Source organism: Budorcas taxicolor, chromosome 1 (genome assembly GCF_023091745.1).
Source record: "Budorcas taxicolor isolate Tak-1 chromosome 1, Takin1.1, whole genome shotgun sequence".
In the NCBI taxonomy this organism is placed as follows: domain Eukaryota; kingdom Metazoa; phylum Chordata; class Mammalia; order Artiodactyla; family Bovidae; genus Budorcas; species Budorcas taxicolor.
Genome location: NC_068910.1, coordinates 54484054 through 54509313, shown reverse-complemented (window position 1 = coordinate 54509313; position 25260 = coordinate 54484054). Strand labels below are relative to the sequence as shown.

At 38.1% G+C, this 25260-nt stretch overlaps 1 protein-coding gene across 1 annotated transcript in view; it reads left to right on the top strand.

The window, feature by feature from the left end:
• The window catches only part of STT3B (STT3 oligosaccharyltransferase complex catalytic subunit B), a 100482-nt gene that overhangs the window by 15460 nt on the left and 59762 nt on the right, over nucleotides 1-25260 (top strand). The window lies entirely within an intron of this gene.

Here is a 25260-nt window from a genome sequence, read left to right as displayed (position 1 = left end):
GTGTCCATGTTTGCTAGAGTGTATACCTGGGAATTTTGTCATGTGTTTTGATTGTTGGTAGAAACAAACCACTATAAACTTAGTGACAAAACAGCATTTCATTATTTTGCAATCTGTGTCTTGAGTGGGAGGTTCTTTTGCTTCATGGTATCAGCTGTGGTGCTGGGATGATTATAGTCAACAGGCTGCAGTCTGCAGGGGCTAGAATGGCTGCAGTGTGGACAGCTGAGAGTCATCTGGATTCTTGATTGGGAGCTCAGCCAGGGTCTTTTTTTTTTTTTTTTTTGGCTCCTTCACGTGGGCTGACTTCCCTGCTGGCTCAGACGGTTAAGCGTCTGTCTACAATGTGGGAGACCCAGGTTCGATCCCTGGTCAGGAAGATCCCCTGGAGAAGGAAATGGCAATCCACTCCAGTACTATTGCCTGGAAAATCCCATGGACAGAGGAGCCTAGTAGGCTACAGTCCATGGGATGGCAAAGAGTCAGACACAACTGAGCAACTTCACTTCACTTTCACTCATGTGGGCTACAAGGACTGCCTCACAGCATGGTGGTTGGGTTCTGAGAAAGAGCCTCCGGAGAGAGAGCAAGTTGCCAGGCTAGTCTTGGAGTTAAGGGAGAAGATGCATATACCGATAGGGACAGAATTGTTTTAGACATCTTTGGAGACTGACTGCCACAGTGTATCACTTTTATCTCCTCTGTGAAATAACTGTTAAGTTTTTGGTCAGTTTTTTAAGCTGGGTTTTGTATTTTGTTGTGTGTGGAGGGGGCGTGGTGGTGCTGATACTAAGTCTAGGTTAAATTCGTTGCAAATTTTACTGCATATTTTGGCATATTGGTCCTTAAAAGCAGTCCTGTGAGACAGATATTTTATTACATTCATTTTACAGGTAAAATCAGTGCTGCTTAGTATGTCAAAGTAGGTCTTAAAAAGTCAGCCAGCCTCGGGATATTTTTGGTATAAACAATAGCATATGTAAACATGAACAATTACGAAATGACATGCTTCCATCAATCTGCCTGCCACCACCCCGCACCAGAAGACTGAAGCTTGGAAAAGTTTACAAGTTTCTCTTCATTCATTTATGGTCAGTTTCAGTGTTTAGGGTGAAGTGTGGCTTTCGTTAGTAAGCTGAGGCTTGGTGATGCCAGAGTGACAGAGCTGGAGCCAGTACCTTCAGGTCCAAGTTCTCCATAGTCTTCCTGCCTTCCCCCCATCCTCACTTTTTTTCCTCTAAATTCTTCAGTTGGATCATCAGTAGGATCTGCTAGTACATTTCAGACACTTGTGTTTTTGATAGCCAAACTAGTTCTCCTCTCAGCCTCCCACTTTGAAGATTTGCTGAAGTTCTCAGAACACAGTGGAAAGGAATTGGCTGAGATTGGAGATTTCCTTGACTAACCTTGCTTACAAACTGTGTATTGGAAATTAAGATGCATAAGTGTTGTGGTCAGAATTCTAGTAAGCCTAGAGATTCACAACTGATATTCAAGTATCTGCCATATGTATGTACTTTAAAAAGAACACTGTAGGCTTGCATCAAGCTCAGCTGAGTTGCTTTAAAACTGAAAATGGCACAGAGCAAGACTTTAAAATGAAGCAGCTTTCTCTCATGCCTGAGCAAATTCAGAGTATATAGAAATAAGGGTGTGGACATTTCCCAACCCTCAAATTTAGGAAAATCGTTCTTTGTGTAAGTATAGTTTCTGATCATTACAATTCTGTTAATATATGTTAAATTCAGACACCTCAGTACAGTTCTCCAGTGTAAAAGCAATGCTTCAAGCAGGATGACTTACTTTCATGTCACTTCAGGATTTCTTGGGTCCAAGATTCAAAGGCAGAAACAAAGGTGATAATAGTAATTGTACTTACTGGAGGAGTTTTGACGAATAGTGGAATTCAGAATTTGGGCTTTGACTTAAGAATGTTTTTCCCAGTGATAACAGCCATTGCAGGACTGAGCCTCTCATTCATTTTTATTTTTCCCAGCCCCATATTCTTCCATTTCCAGTGTCCTGCATATGAAGATTAGTTACCCTTCCTCAGGAAGTAAGCTTAGATAGAACGTATTTGCTATACTGTTTGCATGATAAAGTATAGCTGTCAGGTCATGTGGCAAAAAGCTTAACACTAGATAGCCCAGGTGAGTATAGAACAATACTATTTTTTTTTAAAGGAAAAAATTAAGTTCCTTTAAAAATTCAGTAAATGCACTTAACATTTGTAATTCTTAGAATAAACACTTTTAAAATAGAGTATACCAAAAATATGCTATTCTCTTGAGTCTCTGACGTGTTTAATACATGTTATTAGTTTATAGAAATTAACAAAATTACCTTTGCTATGTGAAGGACACCAAAGTTTTCTTATAAATCACTGTTTCCTGTCATCTTTTCCTCGAGCCTGAAATGTGGGTCAAAAGGGAGGAGAAAATGGAATCACTCTCCTTTTACTCTTTCAATACTCTTTTGAGTATATTTGCTGATACTTTGAAAATGGGGTGATTAAAACTAGGTAAACTGGATCACTTTCCCCCCACCCCTGGAATGTAGAATGAACTTCATACCTGGAAGAGAACATAGCAATTATTTGTTAGCATGCACACATGCTCAGTCGTGTCTGACTCTTTGCGACCCTGTGGACTGTAGCCCACCAGGCTCCTCTGTACGTGGGATTCTCCAGGCAAGAATACTGGCGGAGGTTGCCATTTCCTCCTCCAGGGGATCTTCCCTTCCCGGGGATCGAACCCAAGTCTCCTGCATTGGCAGTCGGGTTCTTTAACACTGAGCCACTTGGGAAGGTCATTATTTGTTAGAGTGCTTACCAAAATGTTGTGCAGAACACGTATCACAGGAATTATAGTTCAAAACTAAAAAATAACCTATTATAATTTAAATTTGGAAAAACCTGAATACCCTGTGCTGTTTATTACAGTACACATAAACATGTTAAAGGCTGAGACATTTTTGACCGTAGTATTGATTTTATTTAGTATTGGTGTCTACATATTAGAGAATCTCTGTAGCTTTTTTTTTTTTTTTTTTTTCCTAATTTTCTGTACAATGCAGTTTGGGAAAGACTGATCTGGATGCTTTATTTAATAGATGAGGAATCTGAGGCCTGATGATACTAAGTAACTTCATAGAGCTACAGCTAGGACTGACAGCCTTGCAGGTTTGAAATCTTTCCATCTTTATTTTTTAGTTTGAATTACTGCATTGTGAACATCAAGTGTATCTACCTTATAATGGGAGCATGTATATTTTTTCATAATGAAACAGGTATCTGCTCGCTTATACCATCACCCCATTCGTCTTGGTGACAAAGTTGGGTGTTTTGACACTCTTCAGTACTTGGTAGTTTGTCAGATTTTAACATTGCACTCTGGCTTATGAATATGAGGGCCTATATACATTGCTATTTAAGTGGCTGTTTCAGTTTCTCTCTCGATATTGCTTTTCCCCTGAATGTTGTTCACTTCGCTTTTGAATTACCCACTTTGGTTCTTTAATCTCAGCAAATTGTGGATCAGGGGATATTAATACCGTACATGTGCGTGCATGCTTAATTGCTCAGTCTTGTCCAACTCTCTGCAACCCCATGGACTGTAGTCCGTCAGGCTCCTTTGTTCATGGGATTCTCCAGGCAGGAATATTATTGAAAGGGGTTGCCATTCCCTTCTCCAGAGGATCTTCCCAACCCAGGGATTAAACCTGAGTCTCCTGCATTGCAGGCAGATTCTTTACCATCTAACCACCTTGTTAGTTGGAAATCTTATTTCTGTAGTATATAACATGTCTTGGGTTAAATACATGTATTATAATACATGTTTATATATCAAGTGCTAGTTAGTTGGAAATTAATTAAATTGTATATCACAGTATAGTGCATATAATTATGTAATGGCAGTGTTAGATAAATGGGCTTCCCAGGTGCTAGTGGTAAAGAGTCCGCCTGCCAGTGCAGCAGATGCAAGAGACCTGGATTCAGTGCCTGGGTTGGGAAGATTTCCTGGAGACGGAAATGGCAACCCACTCCAGTATTCTTGCCTGGAAAAATCCCATGGACAGAGGAGCCTGGCGGGCTATACAGTCCATGAGGTTGCATAGAGCTGGACGTGACTGAAGTGACTTAGAATGTACAGCATGTTTTTATGTGTAACATTTATTGGAGATCTTGTTGCTTTTATGTATGGATGTGTGCCTGACTAACATGTGTATGACATAAACATGTGTGTGCTTTGTAGGGAGAAAGAATACATGCAAGTGTGTGTAACTGTCTCTTGTGTAGGTTTTTTAAGATTTCAGTCTGCATTGCATTTAACTGAGCAAAAAGTATCATGTATACTCTTAATGTATCAAATACACTATTTTATGTATGACCCTTCTGTATGACATTAAGACACTTATTTTGGTAGAAGTTTTTGGTGCTGGCCTATCATCATTTCCTTTTTTCAGTTTTTTAAGTGTCCTTTATAAAGCAGAACACACTCCTTTTTCAAATGGTTACTTATGAAAATTGATAGCTGTCATTATCAGTCAGGGCAAAAATTGAGAGAGAAGTAATAATATTTTCGCTCTGTGTTTTTGTGAGATCTAATATCTTTTGTCTTTAATGCATCCTACCTTTGTGGGATGGCACAGAGAAGCTCTGTGGGACACCACCAGCTTTTGCACAGTCCGTGTCTCCCCCCCGCCATGTGTTGCTCGGGAGTAGAGAAGCAGACTGTCTGTCCATGTGGAACATAGAGCACGCTTTCTGCTTACAGAAGACCTTGAGGCAAAACGACCCACACACATCATGTGCAAGAACCAGGGAGGTTATTGAGAGTAGTCTTAGACCCAGTAGCAATTACTTTTCCTAAAAGAGTTGTCATTGATGGGGTGCTAGCGGTTAGTCTGCATTTGTGGGTCTTTTCAGACTTCAAGATTGACCTAATAAAACAGGTTAAAAAAAAAAAAAAGACTTCTTTATTCTGTACCATTAGTAATCCTTTGAAATTTTGTTTTGCTGTTGTCACTTAATATTGGTATGGATCTCTGTAATTGTGTTAGGCTTTAATATATCTCTACATACAAGTTTTCATAGTTTCCAGTTGGCTAAAGTGTTCATATGTATAACATGTTAGGATTAGATTGTTCCTTTTAGTAGTTTTAGTAAATTGAGGATTTTTTTCTTCTCAGCATTTCAGTGAGTGTGGCATACTTTTGTTTTTGATACTGCCACTAGATTGCAAGAATTTAAAAAAAAGGTATATTGAAATGCTGATATGAACTGGTAGCCTTAGCTACTTTGTATTAATATTTTCCCGTGGCCTGGTTGTTTTCTGTTCCCATTAGTGCTGAATTTGGGGGGGGATATATATATATATATATAGTCTTGTTTATATGTAGATCTGGTACCTTGCGTAGTCTCTCCATTCCGAGACAAGGTAAAAGAGAAGAGAGGGAAACAAAAAACATTTAATCCTGGATGTAATCACTGGTGTTCTAACACTTTGGGTTTCACTTTGATTATCTCTGTGAAATTCCATTCCTTTCCTTTATTTTATTGATTCTCTTACGTTTACATTGGTATCTGTAGTTGGTCATTTTTGTTGGTGATAGCTAGTTGCCTTCTCATCTACCAGATGAATACATATTAACCCAGCTAATTTTGTAAGATCTTGTGCTATACTTTGTTTTTTTAAAAAAAAAAACACCTCAGTTATAATTGACTGTGAATCTTTTCACAGAATGAATTATTTTTGAAAGAGCTTGTCTGTTGATAGTCTTTAGAGAATGGAGTGGTGGATAGAGGCTAGGGTGGTGGTACGTAGCTTCCATCTTAACATTATGTGAGATTCTGTCTTAGTATTGGACTTACATCAGCAACTCCCCTTGCTGGCGTTATCAAGTGCTAAGTGGCCATGTTGGAGAAGTCCATGTGGCAAGGAACTGTGGGCGGCCTCTTGTCAAGAAACCAGGGTCCTCAAGGAAATGAATTCTCCCAGTAATCTAAATGAGCTTGGAAGTAAATTCTTTCTCTAATTGAGTCCCAATGACAGCCCAGCCCTGGTCACACCTTGATCGCAACCTTCTGAGACTGTACAGGGGTGCAGTTAAGCTGGGCCTGGATTCCTGACCCACAAAACCATGAGATAATGAATATATGTTGTTCTAAGCCAGTTGAGCTTGTTGTAATTTGTTACACAGCCGTAGAAAACGAATACAAGTACCCTTGATAAACCTTTCCCATCTCTGAATGTTATGTATTTGCCAGGTATTTGGATCCAGTGGTGTGAACCCAGACAGATATGATTCTAGTCTAGTCGGGGACATAGACTTGAAACAATTAAGAATGACAAATGGTGTGAAGGCCATACCACAAGAGCATCTAATAGACTTAATGAAACATGAGTGTCTCTTTAGGACTTATTCTGCTTTTAAAAATACTCTTCCTAGGTTGCCTCCCCCCCACCCCCACTCCACCACTGTCTCTCTGTCTTTACTACTGGCAGTATATTCTAACATCACAAAACTTGATCTAGCTTTATTTTCTATTAGCATTATGAAAACTATATTACAGCCTTATTATTGCCTCAAATTAATTATTCCTCAATAAGAGAATGAACTGTAGTGTTTATAAATGGAATACTAGTCGGCAAGAGAAAAAGGAGCAAACTGCTGCTACATGAATCAGTCTCAGAAACAGTATGTTGAGTGAAAAAAGCCAGACACCAACAGAGAATAAAATCTGTGATCCATTTATAGGACATCTGAGAACAAACAAAATCAGTCTGTGATGAAAGAACTCAGAAAATGGGAGGGGGAAATGACTCAAAAGGTGATGTAGGAACTTTCTTTAGTGATGGTTTTGGGTGATAGTTATGATTGATGATACGTATAAAATTGTCAAAATTCATTGAATCAAACATAAAACATCAGTGTGTTTTAATGCATGTAAATTATACTTCAAATTTTAAAAATAAAAAAAGTTAGATATGTATCTTTTAGTGGATTTAGTATCCTTTAGTGGATTCTTTTCTCTGGTTGTATTTTCTTGTTGACTATCCCTCCTGTAAGATTGTCCAAGATTGTGCGCTTCATGAGGTCAGGGACTGAGTTTGCCTCTGGTTGTTACTTAGAATTGTGTGCTTGTATGCATAGTGCCCAGGCTTATTTCCTCTGAGGGAAAAGTTATTTGTCAACTATAATTTATTCATAAGTTGGTAGCCATATTTCACGGGTGTGTGTTTCAAGAAAAATATTTGTATTGTTTCAGAATTTTGTAATCAGTGTTTATGTCACTTCTGTTTAAGTGTTGGTAATCTTGCTCTTTTCATCTTTGCCAGCCAGTTTGAGATAACACCGTGCTATATTTATATACCCAAACTTAAAAATCAGATTTTTTTTTAAAAAGTTTATTATATTCCTCTTAAGTGAAAACTAGATATTGCTCCTCTTTCTGCCATCTCTAATTTTTTGATGGGGAGCAAAGAATGGAGACACTCTTGTTTTACAGTTTTGATACAAAAAGCCCTCAAGTACCACAGTAATTTGAAAAAGAACAAGATGGCTCCATAGTACTTTGCCTAACTGGTGCTATCCCTTGTAGTCATGGTGTTATTTTTTCCTCTGATGAAAATAACAGTAAAATTTAAATGATTTAATGAAAACTTGAAAAATAAGTATACTCTGGAACTGGTAGATCACAGGTGTAGTTTTTCTGAACTGTTGAAAAAGATAACTCAGAATAGGTTTTTCAGTGCCGGAAAAAAATGCCTTTCTATTGTGACTTATATGTTGGGGGTCTCTAAAAATAAATGAACAATTCTGCAGATTTTTTTTTTGCATAGTCTTCTGATGAGAGAATTCATATTTTCATCAGATTCTCAGAGGCCCTCATCTAGAAAGATTAAAAATCCCGCCTGTCCCTCCTTTTTTCTCTTAGGATTTTTTTATTGCCAGCTGATGGGTTGCCAACTTTTCAGAAACATAACCAGCTCTCAGTAGGCAGGAAATTACTCTGTACTGTGTTCACCTGTACTGAACAGTTTGAAAGTGTAGTGTTTGTTTCAGTTGGTTCCCTATATTTCTTCATTGTTTTTTTCACTGTTTTTCTGACCTTTTGGGTTGCACAGCTAAATCAGAATTACTGAGTTCCACGGGCTGTTCTCTTTGCTTCTGCATTCCAAACCATTATAGACATAGGTATAAGAATGGTGGAAAAATACTTCCATAAGTAAACCTGATTTTTGTTAGGGAATCTCTGGTCAGAAATGCTTGTTCTCAATTATGATACCAGTTTTTTTGGAGGAAAATAATACTTTCTGGCAAGATGTTTAAAAATGTCAAAGTCTGAAACTGTGGCTACATGCATATTCTGTCATCTGTTAGTTTATTCTGTCCCATTTCTAAATCTTGCCACTCTTTCCTTGAGGTGGTACCTAGCTATAATAACCTGTAAAAAGATGAAATAGCATGATTCCTGCAAAAAACTATTTAGGATAAGCTTCATATTTTAAGAAAATTCATATTAGAGTTGCTGCATTTTGATATCTATATTTGAGTTTAAAAGACTGTCATATTGAGATAAATCAAAGTTTAATTGTGGAAATGACATTTTTTGTGCTTTCTGTTGAGTTATGTTACTCATGCCTCTCCTGTTTTGCCTTGATTGCTGGGAAATGAAGTCAGATTTAAAGTTTAATTCATAGGCTCTTTTGACTTATTTGGTGTGTTTTTACCTAGTCTTGAATTTTTGTATATGTATATTTCTCTTGTTCTTTATCTTTTATTAGATATTATTGTGGAACCAGAAGGTAATAAATTAATAAGACAGCTGATAGAATTTAGAATTTGGAAAAGCATTGATTTCCTTCCTCCCCCCACAGGCCTTGATTGCATATCTGAACTATAGTAGAGTAAATGCTTTTCATTCTAATTTACCTTTAACATTCAAGTCAGATAACAAATATTTACTGTGTAGCTTGCCTAGTGGCTCAGTGGTAAAGAACCTGCCTGCCAGTGCAGAAGATGCAGGTTCAATCCCTGGGTCGCGAAGATCCCCTGGAGAAGGAAATGGACTCCATTTCCACTCCAGTATTCTTGCCTGGAGGATCCCATGGACAGAGAAACCAGGTAGACTGCAGTCCATGGGGTCACAAAGAGCCAGCATGACTTAGCGACTAAAGAGCAATAATCATAGGCCAGGCGCTGTGCTGAATGTTTGGAATATATATGTGGTCTCTGTTGTAATGGAGCTTATTTTCTGGCAAGGAAAATATAAACAAAAGACCTAGATCATTTTAGTTAATGATAAAAGCTGTGAAAAAATAATATGCTAGCTAGTGTCTGGGATGTTGCTGTGGGGCTACCACTATAGAGAAGGAAGCGAATGCGGCCCTTTTGAGGCAGTATTTGACCTAAGATGTTAGCTAGCCTGTGAAGATGACAAGGAGTTAGCTAGCTCTGTGAAGATCTGGGTTAAAGGCTATCTCTGCAAGCAGAAACAAATTTGGCATGCTGAAGGAAGATAAGGCCCCTGTGGCCAGGATATAGTGAGAAAGGATATAGTGTGGATGGGGATAGGATAGGAGATTGGGGATTGTGGGGGTTAAACTCTGAATGCAGACTAGTTTGAAAAAATAAGTGGAACAGAAATTAATTTGTAACAGATGTTTTTCATTTGTGTGTATAATACCGAGTGGTTTTGTGGGTGACACACAGGATGGATGAAAGACTTAAGAGGCCAGAACCTGAAGAGGTAACCAGATAGCACTGACCATACGGAGTGTTCAGTTCAGTCGCTCAGTCGTGTCCGACTCTTTGCGACCCCATGGACCGTAGCACGCCAGGCTTTCCTGTCCATCACCAACTCCCAGAGCTTGCTCAGACTCATGTCCATCAAGTTGGTGATGCCATCCAACCATCTCATCCTCTGTCATCCCTTCTGCTCCTGCCTTCAGTCTTTCCCAGCATCAGGGTCTTTTCCAATGAGTCAGTTTTTCGCATCAGGTGGCCAAAGTATTGGTGTTTCATCTTCAGCACAACAGAAATTCTTTAAAGACCTTTTAAAACTTTTTATTTTGTATTGGGTATAGCTGACTAACAATGTTGTGATGGTTTCAGGTGTACAGCAAAGGGACTCAGCCAAACATATACATGGATCCATTCTCCCCCAAAATCCCCCTCCCATGCAAGTTGCCAGTAACATTGAGCAGAGTTATGTGCTATACGGTAGTTCCTTGTTGGTTATCTGTTTTAAATATAGCAGTATTACATGTCCATCCCGAAGTCCCTAACTATCCCTTCTCTCCATTCTTCTCCCCTGATAACCATAAGTTCATTCTCTAAGTTTGTGAGTCTCTTACACGGTGGAAATTTGATTAAACCAGTTATAGTATTTTTATTGCCTTCTACCTGAATTCTATTTCTATAGAAGAGTAGTTTACCTTAGAGTGGGAGTTAAAACATTACACAACTCATAACTCACATTAGTGTTATATAACCTTACTCAGGGAACATCTGTGGGAAAATATTTAAAAATTGGATCATATATAAAGTGTTCAGAAGCGCTTTAACATTTACTGAAATTATTATATTCAGGGTGCTTGGTGATAAGGGGGATAGTAAGATCAAGTCATTCATCTTTGTACATCATATCGTGTGACTCCTGGCTTTGCTGTTTGTTTTTGGTTTTTTTTTTTTTGGCTTTGCTGTTTGTTGAGTGACCTTGAGCCAAGCTAACTATTTGCATTTCATTTCTCATCTATAAATTGGGATTGACATGGTTGATTCCTGTCAATGTAGTCTCCAATGAAAATAAATTTTAAAAATTGGGATTGACACTAGTACCCATCTCAGTGAATTACCATAAAGATGGAATGCACTCATACAAATAAAAGTACTTAGAACAGTATATAATTCATAAAAGGTACTCATTAATGTTCACTATTTGTTAATTTTGTACTGTTCACTTACAGGGGCTTTCCAGGTGGCTGAGTGGTAAAGAATCTGCCTGCTAATGCAGGAGACACAGGTTTGATCCTTGGGTGTGGGAGATCTCTAGGAGAAGGAAACGGCAGCCCACTTCAGTATTCTTGCCTGGAAAATTACATGGACAGAGGAGCCTGGCAGGCTGCAGTCCATGGGGTCACAGAGAGTTGGACACGACTTGGTGACTGACCAACCAACCAATTAACTTACGATGAAAGCAAATAGGTCAATTTACGCTGTTTTAGTATGGAGATTGGAAAGAGTAAAATGTAGAGTTCCAGATCCACTAGAGGCATAAAGGAGGGTTTCCACCCCTTGGCTATGACTTAGTAGCAGGTGTCTTTTGAGTTAGGTCTTGAAAGATAAGTGTGGGAGAATTTGGAGGAGGATTTGCTCTTGAGGAAATAAGAACAGCTTGTGCAAAGGTATAGCTGTATGAGAAAGCATGAACAGTATATGTTTAGGGAAAAACAAGTTTGGATCCATGAAGTAAGAAAGAGGTAGTAGGGAGCCATTTCAGGGTGGCGATAGGGACGGGAGTCTAAAAACATTAGGACTTTGTCCTGTAGATTTGGGGAAATAGTGAAGGACTAGTGTGTTTCATCTCAGAAGGAATTTGTGGGGGATGAATTGGGAGGCAGGAAGTTAATAAAGAGGCACGTGAAATAGAATATGAAGAGGTGTTTGTTTGTTTGTTTATTTTTTTCGGCCGCTCCTCGAGGCATGCTGGGTCTTCTTTCCCTGACCAGGGGTTGACCCTGTGCCAGCTGCATTGGGAGCACAGAGTCTTAACCACTAGACAGCCAGGGAAGTCCCTGAAGAGGACTTTTTATTGGGGGATTTTAAGAGCTGGATTTAGGAAATGAGTATAAGATGATCCCGATACCTCTGTAATAATGGTAGCCTTTTTAACTAAGAAGAGAGCCTTTTTAACTAGTGGAGAGCAGAGTAAGTAGGAGTTCAGTTTTAAGTATGTTGAGTATAATGTGCCATCATTTCCAATGTGAAGCTGTCTCAGCAGCTGTTCTGGTGGGCTGCTCTATATGAGGATGGAGAATTTAGGCAGAGGAATTCTTAGGAATCATCCATGGTAGTCAGATGGACAAGGAAAGAGGAGAGGTAGCAGTGAAGAGAGTCTGGCATCAGTCAGGCTCTTTACATCAATCTTTGAAGCAGAGTGACTAAGGAAATTTGTGCACATGATACACAAAATTGTTTTTCATTTAAGCGACTCAGGGGAATGGGCACTTGGAAGAGACTCTGCAGGTTCTTCTTTATGTTGTTGTCTGTCTCTGAGTCATGTCTGACTCCTTTGTGCCCCAATGGACTGTAGCCTCCCAGTCCATCCATGGGATTTCCCAGGCAAGAATACTGGGGTGGATTGGCATTTCTTCCTCCAGGGGAATCTTCCTGACCCAAGTATTGAACTCATGTTTCTTGCATTGGCAGGCGGATTCTTCAGTGCTGAGCCACCAGGGAAGCCCTGCTTCTTTATGTACTTTTTCTTAAAACTGAGGTCCAGGCCACATGGAGATTCTCATTCCCCATCTCCCATTGCACAGTTATCCATCTCCCATTTTCCAAAAGGAAAGCATCCCACTCATGTGTCCCTGTATGTTGCCCTGAGCTATAAAAATCTCTGAGGGTTCCAGGTGAAGGCACAGTAGACTGTTGGTGTGGAGATACTCTCCTTTCTGTCAAAGAGAGCACGTAAGATCTCTGTTACAGGGACTTCCCTGATGGTCCACGGGCCAAGACTCCACACTCCCCACGCAGGGGGCCTGGCTTCCTGTTCAGGGAGCTAGACCCCGCTTGCCACGAAAATAAATAAATAATACATTTTTTAAAAAACCTGTTGAGTTTTTGGAAATTTATTTGCTGGATCATAATTGAACAGATTGAATGTAGCAAATTTAATTTGAAAAAGCTAATATATATCCTGAGATATTTGTGAGAGTAAGTATAAAAAACATTGACTATCCTACTAATTTTAAAGCATGAAATAGAGCAGAAAAATCAGTATTAAATGAGAAAAAAAATGGTCAGAGGTCAGTTTTACAGACAAAAATCACAATATAAACGTTGAGATGCTTGCATTTGGTGAGGGATGTCTCATTTGGAATTTCGATATATAGATGGTCTCTCTCAGGACAGATCTAGCTTTGATAGAGCTTAGCATAGATTTTCTTACTGTAACAAAGCTGATGATGATTAAACAGGGTTCTTTAGGAAGCAACATAGAACTCTGAAATTAGAAAACTAGATCTTTTCCATAAAACCAGTCTTTTTTAGAAGACAGTGCTTTTTCTTCTTGTGTTTTCATATTATAGTTTTTACTGCTATATTTGAAGAAATAGGAAAGTTCCTTTTCTCTTACAAAATAGCTAGAGTAATGCAAGCAAGAGAAGACACTAACTGAAATAGTTAAGTATTATAAGTATATAAAGGAAAAGGTGGGGCTTCCCTGATGGCTTAGTGGTAATGAATCTGCCTGCCAATTCAGGAGGCCTGGTTCAGTCCCTTGGTTGGGAAGATCCCCTAGAGAAGGAAATGGCTACCCACTCCAGTATTCTTGCTTGGGAAATCTCACGTACGGAGGAGCCTGGCAGACTATAGTCCGTGGGGTTGCAAATGAGTCAGAAATGACTGAGACTAAACAATGGCAACAACAATGGAGAAGGTGACTTTCCGTTGTTTCGTTTAGGGTAGACTCTCCTTTTTGGTAGTGTAATATTTTACTTGAAAAGAGTGCAAGTCAAAGGGAGCTAAAATTGCCCACTCTTGCACATTTTTGACATTTTTCCTTGGAAAGAGAGGGAGAATGACTTTTAAAGAGAGACTAAGTAAGTCGCAGACTTCATTTCTGAAATGGGTTATATGAATAATCTTCTCACTTGTCAGTAACAAGACTATTTACAGATTTATGGGTAAAATGGGATAAGGAGTAAACTGTGATTTTAAAATTCATTAAAAGAGGAGAAACAACTGTACTTATTGGAGGATTCCTATTTCATCTAAAAAGGCCAGTTCACTTTTATAATATTTCTATTACACATGGGTGAAAAGCTTATCTGATAGAAAACTCAGTGTCAGTTCTCATGAAAAGAATGCAGGACAAACTTGTTAATGGTGGTGGTGGCAGCTTAGTAGCTAAGTGTTGTCCGGCTCTTGCGACCCCATGTCCTGCGGTCTGCCAGGCTCCTCTATAGGATTTCCCAGGCAGGAATACTGGATAGGGTTTCCATTTCCTTTTCCAGGAGATATTCCCGACCCAGGGATTGAACCCGAATCTCCTGCACTGCAGGCAGATTCTTTACCATCTGAGCCACCAGGGAAGAAAATAGCGTGAGATATGGAAATAGCAGCCGACTCCAGTATCCTTGCCTGAAAAATCCCATGAACAGAGGAGCCTGGTGGGCCACAGTCCCTGGAGTTGCAGAGAGTCAGACATGACTGAGCGTGCACACACATACGGTATCTCTTGTGCTTTTCACCAGTATCTGGTTTCCCTCTTTTCTCAGCACGCGAGTTGGGCCATGTGACTAGTACTAGTGGTGAATCAAGACTGTAAATGATGTGCATTTCCTTCCACCTGAAAATTTGTTGTGCCTGAGCCTTCAAAGTTCTCCTCTCTCAGGCGGAATGATGGCAACATTCAAGGTAGTAGCTGTTCAGACCATGATAGTTTAAAAGGTAGTGTCTGTACCAGAGAGGTAAAACGTGAAATGATACAGTTAGAGATGTAGTGGGCTTCTCCCCGTCTGTTTGTTTCCAAAGTTGTCTGAGAGCAAAAGCTTCATGGTTCAAAGCTGCATCTTAATCTTGAGAACTTGGCTAATGATTTTGCTTATATAATTTTAAATAAATGCCAGTGTTTTTCAGACACTTGTTTTTAGCTCTTGAACCCTTTAAATGAGAGTTTATACAAGAGCCTAATTAATATATAAACAGATAAGTATGATTAAAACGGGATGGTTCCCTATTCCCTTGAAAACTATATATTCCATTCGCTTCAAAATGTGTACCCCACTCCTGTTAGAGTGGTAGGGGTTCTTTGGAATCTGAGGTACGGGGAACTATTTAAGGTTCACTTTTAAGATTCACCGTGCCTGGAAGGTGATACAAATTATTATTTGGATTTATGACTCTTACTCTTTGGAATCATCATGCTCAAGAATGTGGGCTCTGGAATCCAAGCTGCTTCATTCACATTCCATCTTGACCAGTTAATGGCTGTATGACTTTGGATAAGTAATTTAGTGTCTCTGATAGATTGGGGATAGTATCCTACGTCAATGGTTTGTGTTTTTTGTGAAGAAAGCTGTTCTTACCACAGTACCTGACAGTTGTTGATGGTTTTTAAGAGAATGTGCTTAGTCTCTCAGTCATGTCCGACTTTTTGCGACCCCTTAGGCTGTAGCCTGCCAGGCTCCTTTGTCCATGGGGATTCTCCAGGCAAGACTAGTGGAGTGGGTTTCCATGCCCTTCTCCAGGGATCTTCCCAACCCAGGGATCAAACCCAGGTCTTCCGCATTACAGGATATTCTTTACTGGACTGAGCCACCAGGGAAGCCCTGATTGTAAATAAATAGTGCTGAAAGTGCATTTCTTTACCTCTCCTCCTCTTGGATTCTTTTCTGTCCTTAAATACACTAACCTCTCCCGTCTCAAGGTCTATGCACTGGAGATGGCTCTCCCCTACTCTCCCATCATTAAGGTCTCACAGATATTAGAAGACTGCATTTATACCCACTTAAAGCCCACTCCAGTGTTCTTGCCTGGGGAATCCCAGGGGCGGCAGAGCCTGGTGGGCTGCCATCTATGGGGTCGCACAGAGTCAGACACGACTGAAGCGACTTAGCAGTAGCAGCAGCAAAGGCACCTTTACCCGTCTTCCCATTTCACTCTTTTATCCTGTCCCTTTAGTGTCTTCCAAAGCTCTTGCTTCAACCTATAATTATCTGGTTTGTGTTTATTGTACTAAGGCTCCAGGAGAGAGATACTGCCTCTTTTTCACTGCTCTGTTCTAGTGCTGAACAGATATCTGTGACACATTCTTTGCTTAGAATTTTAAAAAATGACAATAATAAATGATTATTACTTTTAAAAATGAAAACCACACTAATGTTCAATGTAGAATAGCAGTCCTTAGAGGCACATATTATAATACCTTGACAGACAAAAATTTGCGGGAGTTATTCATGTTGATGTATGGCAGAAATCAAACCAATATTGTGAGGCAATCCTTAATTAAAAATATTAAAAAATAAGAAAATAAATTAATCACACTTAAGTGCATAAGTAAAGAAAAAAGTAGGGTGTACATGATAAATTATAAAACTAGTGGAATTATGCAAGTAAATGCCAAAATTGGATTAGAGTCACCAAAGTGACTGAATTTGTGTTGCTTCATGTACTCTAAAAGGAGGGTTACTTTTAATTTATTTTCTTAATAGTATTATTGGGATCTCTGTCAGCCAGAGTAAAATTAATTTTAAAAGAAACTTTGAGGAAGACTTTGAAAAACGTGCTGTCAAGTTGACATAGGAGCTGTAGACAACTCTTGAGCCATGTATCCGTATTTTTGGTAGAAACTGAAGTGTAGTTGACCTGGCATTTCAGTGCAGAGCAGATTAAAATGGGGCGCGAGTGCAGGCTGTGTCTTGGAGAGGAGACTGTTGGTGCCGGCGCCTGGTGCGAGCTCTGCGCCCCTCCCTGCTGTCGCATCTCCTTCCTCCCATGCCCTTTGCTGCTTTCACTTGGTCGTCTTCATCATCTTGGAGCAGAGCTGCTTGCCTTGCCTTTGTTTCCTCCACTGTTTCTGGTTGGTTCTTCTGTTTTTTAGGTTTTATTTGCAGAAACTAAGCTAAACTAGACTTGCGTTGTTGTATGAAAGTCAGATTTGTGCGCTGACCATTTGTGGGTGTGGGACATGTTTGTCTTCCATCCTCTCCGAGTTTATCTTGCTGTTTCATTGCCAAAAACATTCTTTTTCTGTTGTTTCTTAGTTACTTCCTAATTTGCATCTGTTTCTGTAAAGCCTGGTTTCTGCACTTCTGAGGTTTTTACTTTATTCCTCTAAAAGTGTGTTAATATTGGATCTATATAAGAATCTAATATAGACGTGAAAAGAGTAGGGGTTATTACAGAAGGCACTTATTTTGAGACAGTCATTTTGATGCCAGTCTTGCAAAAAAGCAATGACATAGCCCCTGGAAAATGTCAAGTAGCAAACTGTAGTTAAGAGTTTAATTTTATTTATGTGCATTTGGTAGATAGTTTTAGAGAAGTAATGGTTTAGGGAAAAGGAGGACAGAACTGGCCCTTGGGAAACTTGGCTTGTGTTTTACTTTCATAGCACTGCCCGTAGCCCATTTCTTTGGCCTAGAACCTTTTCTGTCTTTTGCGTGCATAGCTATAAATTGAGACCTTTATTTCTCAGCTTGTCCAGCTCAAGTTCTACGTATACTGTATATTCTGTTACAAAAGCTAGTCACAGCGGTCTCAGATGACTTCAGGTCGGTCACAACTTTAAGGCTAAGAATATACTGTTCTGCTTATTCTTAGACATTTTCCAATTATAGTAGTTTTGTGTATATATGTATGATCAAGTGCCATGTTTTTATAGAGGACTGGAAATGTTAAACATACAAAACCCTTTGCCATCTCAGAAGTTTCCTCTTGAAGACAGAGAAGCCTTTGATTAATATTAGGACTAAGGTATATATTTTTTTAACCTTCAAGATTAAGGGTATATTGTCGTATTTTATTTTAGTACATAATTGTGAGATTCTGTGTTTGGTTTTGAATGTATGTTAGTGGTTCAAAATAGCATAAAATGAAATAACAAACCTAAGATGAAATGTATCAAGTGGTTAGGTCATCAGCAAGACCTATAGAGGAAAATGTGGTTGTTCCTAAGAGCAGCCCTAGTTTCCGAATGGATTGGTACTGAGTGTTCTCCTCAGGAGACAATATGGTATATGTTGATAAGCCTTAAATCAGTTTCTGAAATTCTATTTAAGCTATGTTTTCAATATAAGTACTAGACTAATCTCTACTAGAATCCAGGAAGTATAACCCATTTTTCCATAAATGGGCTTCCATAATTTAATTTCATCTTGCTACTGTAGTCTTTAAGCACAAACTTTTCTTAGCTTTTGAAGAATTTCTTGGGATGAAGAGTTAATACTACGGCATTCACAAAGATTTAAAATGAATATGTGGCTTTCAGAAGCAAGTTTTTTATTACTATCTTCTTCCTTTGCATTTGTTCCCTATAGATAGAGGGAAAGGCCATTATAAAATGTGGTGTCTTTGAATAGCCAAAGGACACCTTAGGTCTTTTAGGAATATGTTGAAGAAGGAAATAAAGTTTATATATCTTAGCTTCTTTGTGAAGTTGGGTCTCTAAGACCTCTTTTAATTTGTCATGTGGCTGTTTCTCTTTTATCAGATTTAAAACTCATATTTCATTTTCATACCCAGTTTCCTCTTACATCATAAAATAGTTTGTTACTCAGAAGTAGCCAGATTATTTATATGCCCCTTTCAGAATGAAAAAGTTAATGTGAGAATAATTTTGTCTGTCTTAATAAATCATTATCCCACACTTTATTGGAATTTCAGGGTGGCTCTAGAGATTGGGTTAAGAGAATTTGGGAGAAGGCATTCATTTATTTTTTAAAAGAACTTTTATGAAAATGTCAAATGAATGTTAAGTAGAGACTGTAATGAACCACATATATCTACTATCTGTATTCAGTAATTATCTTTTTGTCACACTTGTTTCAAAACACATTATTTTATTGAGCTTAAAATACCGAAAGTTGCTCTTACAATATTGATAAAAGTGTATGTAAAATGTGATGGTTTACTCAGACTATTTTAAGTTAGATATTATTTTACTGCTTATCTTTCTCTTTTATTGCAGTTTTATTTTGGTGTCTCCTAACCTTTAATACATCATTTCTCAGTCAATTCACCTAGTTTTACTTGTGGGAAACTAAGTTATATGTATGGCATATATGTGTATTTGTGTGTGTTATATGTGTGTGAAGTTTTCTGACAATTGACTTGAAACAAGTAGACTGCCAGATACTCCTTCAGCAAAAGTGGATTATTTGGGATCAGCAGAGAATTGCAATTTGGGGTCTGCAGCACATAGGCCCTGTGCAGGTCCCAGCACGCCATTTTATAGAGAGGAAAAGGAAGTTAGAGCGGCTGTAGTAAACAGAATCCGTGGTTTTTCATTGGCTACTGAGCCCTCACCAAGGAAGAAGAGGAACCTTTTTCCTGTTGGGCTGTGCTCTCCTTGCAGGGCATGAGAGCTCCCTTTTCTGGTCTTCCTACTCTATTTAATCGGAGTTTATTAATTTTTAACAATATGTGTTACATTACTCACATATATGATTATGTAGACCATATATCTATGTAATTGCATATATAATGTATGTTTTATATATACACAAACACATATACACATGCACAATATTGTGGAAAATTTCAGACATAAAAGAGCTATTACTGTAATGAACTTTTATATATCACCCAGCTTCAACAGTTTTCAATTTACGGTCCATCTTTTTTCGCCTATAACAGCCTCCCCAGCTATTTAAATGTTTTTTGAATATGTAAATTGGACATACTAAAATTGAAGACTACTTTTGTGCACGTGATAGCTTGCATTTAATGAAGAAGAAAATAGCTAAGATTGAAGTCAGTGTTAACACTCACTACTAGTATGCTAAAAAGGAGAATTAACTGACCCTCATAAGCGAAGTGCCGGGAACTATATGATGCCTCCAAGGATACAAAAGTCACTAAGAAAAAAATATTCCATTGCCAGGTGAACTAGAGTAAAGGTTCCAACTTGATGCTTTCAAAGCACAGATTCAAGTGGATTGGGAAAGGGAGGATACAGTATTAGAAAATGCTTCTTCAAGAATGAATTTCAGACTTGAGGAGACTTGCATGAAGAAAGAGGAATAAAATGCATGGCTGTGGTGGTTTCTATGTGGATGGAAAAAAGAGCTTAAAAAGATCATGCTAAAATTGCTCCATAAAAAGGCAAAACAAATGAGTGATAGACGTATTCTTTTTTTGGTTATTTACTGTAATGGAAAAGAATAGTTGTATGATTAATCCAAACGCCTTTTATATTTGTTTTGAATTTTTTCCGCCCGTTATTAACCCTCCCACCCGGATTCTTTTTTTTCTAGTTGAGGTATGACTATTATATAACAATGTAGTATACATCATAATGATTTCATATATGTATATGTTGTGAAATGAGTACCACAGTAAGTTTACTGAATGTTAGTTACCGCACCTAGTTAGAGTTTTTTCCTTGTGATGAGAACTTTTAAGATCTACATAACTTTCAAATATATAATACAGTATTGTTAAAACCGTAAATTTGAACCTTTGGACTACCTTCATCCATTTCCCCCACTCCACCTCTGACAGCTAGCAGTGTGTTCTCTGTATCTGAGTGCTTTGGGATTTTTTATTTGTTTTGTTTGGGAGAGAGGGTTAAATTCCACATAAATGAGATCTCGTGTATGTCTTTTTCTCTGACTTATTTCACTTAGCATAATGCCCTCAAGGTCCGTCCTTATTGTTTCAAATGACAGGATTCCTTCTTTTTTATGTGTGTGTATGTGCTCTATCATGTCCGATTCCGTATCCTTTTATGATTGAACTATATTCCTTTGTGGGTGTGTACTTGTACATGTGTACACCGCATTTTCTTTTATCTGTTCATTTGTTAGTGGATACTTGGTTTGTTTCTATACTTTGCCTTTGCTACAACAAACATGGGAGTACAGATACCTATTAAGGATAGTAGTTTGGATTAACGCCCAGGAGTGTAATTGCTGGGTCATGTGATTGTCCTATTTTTATTTTCTGAAGCACCTCTATACTGTTTTCCATAGCAGCTGCAACAATTTATGTCTCCAGTCAGTGAGCATGGGTTCTCTTTTTTCACATTCTCACCAGCATACATTTCTTGTCTTTTTGGTAATAGGCTTTCTGACAGGTGTGTAGTGTTATCTCTTGTGATTTTGACTTGCATTTCCCTGGTGATTAAGATATTTAACACCTTTTCATCTAACTGTTAGTATTTATATGTTTTCTTTGGAAAAATGTCTAATCAGTTTGGATTGGGTTTCCTGGGAATTCACATAGAAGCAAATAACCAGACTCTACTTGTAGTAACAACTGAATCTATAACACAGTGATACAAATTAAAATTTGGGTACTTCTGGTTTACTCTAATTTGTATGTGTGTGTATACATATAATGAGAAATACAAGCATTGTTACATAATAGTTACTTAATCTTGAACTGAACTTTTCTATTAGGGTCTAAACTTTTCACATCATTTAATTGAAGGGTATCTTTAACAGCAAGGAATACTTTTTTAAAAATGATTACTGTTTGACAGGTACATCTAAGTAAAAATTTTTTACAGTTTTGTGACCAAAAGAAAATAACAGATTTGATGAGATGGTTAGCATCTTTGCAACTATGATATGTAACCTCAAGTTTAAGATTCTGTTTCTGAAAGAACCTAATTGTTCTTAATGATTGACTTACTAGTAAACGTTTTAAATTTAAGCTTAAATTTCTATTTTAAAGACTACTTTTATTTTTCCTTTATTTTTAAGATTTTATTTGAGTAAAGGTTCAAGATCTTTATAGTTTGAGAATGTAGCTTATTCCATTTTGAAATTTCATATTTCATATTTAATTAACTATTTCAATTAAATATCTTTACTTTGAATGAAATTAATGTTTATCTGTATTTTCTGCTAATTGAAAAGATTGGTAGTTATAAGAAAGAATGAAGTGATTTGGGAAGACAATATTACCTCTTATAACAGGGTTTTAAAAACTTGAAACTTTTCAAGTAGTAGTCTTTGAGACATCGCTCTCTTTTAACAGAGTCATAGGGGTGTTTATTGATTTTCAGATTTAAAGCCTGAAGGAATCTAGTAACACGTTTCTAGTTATAAAATCAATGTAAAATATCACGAGGTACCTGTCACTATGTCAAGCAGAATTTTTAAAAAATAAATGATTCTATTAAAAATGGGAATAGATCTAAGCAAACAATGTGTAAGACCTCTGAGGTGAAATTATATATTTTCTGGAGAGATATTAAAGAAGACCTAAATGAAAGAGTTAAAGTGTATTTATGGATTGGATGGGTCAGCATTGTAAATATATTAATTATCCCAAATTAATGTGTGGAATTAATGGACTTTCAGTCAAAACCCAACATGAGTTTCTTGGTGAAATTGGCAAGCTTATTTTAAAATTTATGTGAATATGCAGAAGGGCAAATTATAAAAGGCACAGTTTTAGAATGTTCTTTGAACTCAAGATTTTATTTGAAGCTCTACTTATAAAGTTTGCATATTATGGGAGGACATAAAGATTACTCAAGCAGAATAGAGTCCAGAAGCAGATCTGCACTAATGAATCCTTAGCTTATGGTAGAGGTGGAACTGTACAGCAGTGGAGAAAGGAAAGCTAGTTGAAAACTAGTTGTTTCGATAAATGGTAGGGAACAATTATTTATATTAATACAGAGGAAATAAAGTTGAACCCTTATTTCTCATTATATAAAATAGTTGATTCCCGGTGTATTACATACCTAAATAATTGTTTAAGTTGTTAATTGTCATGAAGAAGAACACAATACCTTTATGACCTTGGGGCACCAAAAGACTTTTTTTTAACTAGAAAAAGTACACTAACCCATAGCAAAGAATTGATGGATTAGGTTTATGTCAAGAATTTCTATTTAAAAAATACCATTATGAGTGAAAAGAAGCTGTGGAATGACAGCAGTTTATAAACTCATATAACTGACAAAAGAACAGCATAAAGTACTTCAGCACACACTTAAGAGGAAGGTTAAAGACCAATAAATATATGAAAAGTGTTCAACCTCAGAAGGCATCATGGAAATTCAGTTACTTTTGTTGGCAAAAGCCTTTGGTAGTCCTAAGTGTTGGTAATGTTACTAAGCAGCAAGAACTCTTAGATAAGGTGTCCACCATTTATATATCTCTGTAGTTAGTTTATTTAGCTGACAGGACTGATTAGTGGTAGTGGTGCGTTGTATGGGGGAAGATAGGGCTTCCATGGTGGTTCAAGTGGCAAAGAATCTACCTACAATGCAGGAGACCTAGGTTCAATCCTTGGCTCAGGAAGATCCTCTGGAGGAGAAAATGGCAACCCATACCAATATTCTTGCCTGGAGAATTCCATGGACAGAAGAGCCTGGCGGGCTATAGTTCATGGGGTTGCAAAGAGTTGAACACGATTGAATGACTAACACACAAGGGCAGTAATGTATTATGTGCCCAAAAGAAGAGAAGTGACTGCTATTACTTGAAAGTGCTCAGTGAAGTAAGAGTGCTGTGCTTTATAGTAGATAAGAGGGGAAACCCATAAGCACATTCAGCAAACTATTCATAGTGGTGGGTTAGAAACTGGGCCAGAAAATAGGATAGAAAAATGAATGGCAAATCAGAAGGAGGAAGTGAACTGAAAGTCAAAAATAGGTATATAAGAAAGAGTTAAGGGAGTTTGGGGAGCCTTGCGTATCAGGATTGACTTGACCCTGGGGATAAAATAGGGCAAAAAGCATTCTTCATTCATGTTTAGTTTTTTTATTCTTTGAGTAGGTTTTCAATAGAATCTTAATGAACTTGTTTGTTTGTTTGAACTCTGTAATTCTGCCTTCAGTTTTGAATCACAGGAGGTATAGTTAAACTGGTCTTTAACTTTGGGGATACCACTTAAAGTTGACACTAGGAAGCTCTCTGGGAAGCTGTCTAGATTGTATTTCCTCTATTTAAAACATATTTATGAAATCAGTTATTTATTCAACGAATATTTTAGGGCTACTATGTACCAGGTTGGAGAAGGCGATGGTACCCCACTCCAGTACCCTTGCCTGGAAAATCCCATGGACGGGAGGAGCCTGGTAGGCTGCAGTCCATGGGGTCACGAAGAGTCTGACACTGAGCGACTTCACTTTCACTTTCATGCTTGGAGAAGGAAATGGCAACCCACTCCATTGTTCTTACCTGGAGAATCCCAGGGATGGGGGAGCCTGGTGGGCTGCCGTCTATAGGGTCGCACAGAATCAGACACGACTGAAGCGACTTAGCAGCAGCATGTACCAGGTGCTATGCTAGGTGTTGGAGACATGCGGTTTCCTTGTGGAAGTATTTACCTAGTGCGGTAAATATTAATCTGGTAAACTAATGTGAAATTGCATCTGTGGCAAGTGCTAGGGAGAAAAAAGTACACTGAACCTTTATTTTTTCCCCTCAGAACAGCATCCCCTAGAAATGTGCTGAAGTTTGAAGGATGAATTATTTAGGCTAAGAGGGGAGATAGCAGTGATACACAGGTAGGGAACTGGCAGTCTGAAGATGCTGAGGTTGGAGGGGACAAGCTGAGTCTGGAGGACTGAAAGATAGGTATATGGAAAAGTAGGGAGATGGTAAAATGTGAGACAAGACTAGAGTTACGTAAGAGCTAGAGTACGTGTGGCTTTATGTTAAAGTTCCTTCCATTTAATTTTAAGAGATGAAGCCCTTGAATAGTTCAGCAGAGGATTGCAATGTAATTACATTTGCATTTTGAAACAACATTCTTTGTTGAGAAACAGTATTTACAAATTGGGGAATGAGATAGGCAAAATGGATGTAGGGGTTTGAGTTAGGGGCTATTGTAGTAAGTAGTGTAGTTTAAAAATGATAGCTTAGATTTCAGTGCTAGTATCAGAGTAGGAAAAGATTAGACAAATTTCAAAGGTATTTAAATAGAAGGAACACTCCGGGATGACACCTAGATTTTTGGATTTTTCAATTTAGGTGGTAGGTAGGAAACACTAAAAGGAGACAGTATATGTGCTTGTTTTGAAGTTGGAGAGGAGGTGTCCAATCATGAGTCTAGTTGAATGTTGACTTTGAGATGCCTTTGTGACATTGAAGGGGGGGAAAACATGTAGATAGGGAAATAACATTGGCGGATTGTGGGCATACTGGCATACAATCATACCCAGGTATTACTGACATCCCTTGGGGAAGAGTTAAGAGTTGGTAAGAGAATCTTGGGTGGAGGAGTCTGCCTGTACAGAAAGCAGAGAAGAGGACTGGAGATGTAGGGTAAAAATCAGGAGACTATTGTAGTTTTAAAAGCCAAAGAAAGAGAATGATTCAGCAAAGAGGGAGGAGAGGTCAA